Here is a 2,037-nt window from a genome sequence, read left to right on the forward strand (position 1 = left end):
TTCACCCCCCCACCCAGTTCTCAGGGTCACTGCTCCTCTACCCCTGCGCTCACAGGGTCACCTCTATCACACTGTCCAGCTCTGAGTCATTCTGCTGTCCAAGTTCGCACAGTGACACCCCCCTCCATAGACAGGCTCCCTGGGCCATCAAACCCCCACCTAATGTCCTTTACTGTGTTTAGATGAACACTCAGCCTTCTAAATTCAAAGAACACTGACCGGGTTTAAACAAGTGCTGCATTGGGCTGCGGTCACTTACTGCCCCAGGGTTCTTCAGAGAAAACCACTCACCTGCCTGACCCTCAGCAGAAATGTGCAAACAGACACTCTCAGCTGCGCCAATGTGACATTAAGAGAGAGAGAGAAATACGGTACGATGTTCTGACCGGTGAGTGGCAGGATGTTCGTATTCCACGATGGGCTGAGTGGCCTGCTGCTGTGCTGCTCCTGAGAGAATTGACATCATTGGGGTAGGGCTTGGCCTGTTGTGGGCAATGGCACAGAGACCTTACACTGGGTGGGGCAAGATGGGGGTGGCAAGGGCAAGACTGGGGTGAGAGAGAAAGGGCAGGTAGGAACAAAGTGTGGAGGGTAGGGGAGGGAGAAGAGAATAGATGAGGGAGCAGGGACAGGAGAGGGTGCTATGCGCAAGAGGGCAGGAAGGGGCAGGGGGAAGAGAAGGTGCAAAGGCGAGAGGGTAGGAAGAGGCAGGGGGAGGAAAGAGGGGCATGTGTGAGAGTGCATGGGCAGGCAAGATGGGAGGAGAGAGGGGAGGGGAAGGAGAGGGGAGGTGGAGGAGAGCTGGCCAAGAGAAGGGGAAGAAGAAGGGGCAGGGGAAGGGAGAAGAAGAGTGGTGCAGGGGGAGGAGATGGCCATGAGGAGGAGAAGAGGCAGGTGGAAGAGAGAGGGGGCAGGGGAGGTGAGGCGGCAGGGGGACAAAAGGAGCCAGGAAGAAAAGGGGGCAGGGGCAAGAGAGAGCAAGGACGGAGGCGATAGGGCAGGAGGGGGCGGGGCAACAGTTTCCCCTCCTCCCCCCGGAGAGGCAGTAGCAAGCAGCAGGTCGGGATCGGGTTGAGAAGTGGATTGACTGGGAGCTGGGAATCCGAGTTCAGGCAGATAGCACCGAGACAGAGAGGAAAGAGAAAGAGGGAGGGAGTGTGAAGAAGAGAAAAAAACCCCAATCCATGGCCATCACGTGACGCTGGGAAGATTGGAGGGGGATAGAGGGAAGGAGAGAGAGAGAGGAAAGAAGAGGAACCGAAGAGGAAAAGCGGGAGCGGATCGAGGAGGCGCCGGGAGTGAGAGTGAGTAAAGAGCCCGCGGTGTGGCTTCGTGCTGGAGGGAGAGGGGCCGCTGCTGCTATATCTCCCCCGCACCCCCCGGCCCTGGGGCTCGGCTGCCGCCTGGGAGCCGAGGCCCTGGAATCCGCGCTCGGATACAATGAATCGAGTCCGGCCGCCGCGGATACATTGTCGCCGACAAAATGGTTACTGCAGGCCCCTGGGTTCAGGGAGAGAGAGAGAAGGCCCTGTGAGAGGGACTGGAGGGAAAAGGAGGGAGAGGGAGATGGAAGAGAGAAGGAGGGAGGGAGCCCAGGGTCAGGGGGAGGAGGGAACGCGGTTGAGCAGAGCCCCCCCTCCCCCCCGGGTAAAATTCTCCACTCGGTTGGATTCCAGGGTTTCCCAATTTGTGTAACTTGCTGGACTTAAGCAGCAACTGGTTTCCAAATTATTCCAAACCCCTTCCTCGGGGACAACTGGGATCCTAGGCCTCCTGATCATACAAACCCATTTCTTCCTCTTCCCCCAGCCAGACCGACTCTGTCTCTCCCCCTCCCACCCCCAGCCGGACCAGCACACCCCCAGCCGGACCAGCACACCTACCTCCCTCGCACCCCCAGCTGGACCAGCACACCTACCTCCCTCGCACCCCCAGCTGGACCAGCACACCTACCTCCCTCGCACCCCCAGCTGGACCAGCACACCTACCTCCCTCGCACCCCCAGCTGGACCAGCACACCTACCTCCCTCGCACCCC

The 2,037-nt window shown here is 59.5% G+C and overlaps 1 protein-coding gene across 1 annotated transcript in view; it reads left to right on the plus strand.

Moving 5' to 3' along the window:
• The first annotated feature begins 1,047 nt into the window (after positions 1-1,047).
• Positions 1,048-2,037, plus strand: part of tcf20 (transcription factor 20) — a 31,248-nt gene continuing 30,258 nt past the window's right edge. Inside the window, exon 1 of the mRNA XM_048617619.1 lies at positions 1,048-1,304. The gene's annotated coding sequence lies outside the window, so the exon portion shown is untranslated. The remainder of the gene's footprint in view (positions 1,305-2,037) is intronic.

This window comes from Rhincodon typus, chromosome 37 (assembly GCF_021869965.1).
Source record: "Rhincodon typus isolate 14 chromosome 37, sRhiTyp1.1, whole genome shotgun sequence".
NCBI classification, from domain to species: Eukaryota; Metazoa; Chordata; class Chondrichthyes; order Orectolobiformes; family Rhincodontidae; genus Rhincodon; species Rhincodon typus.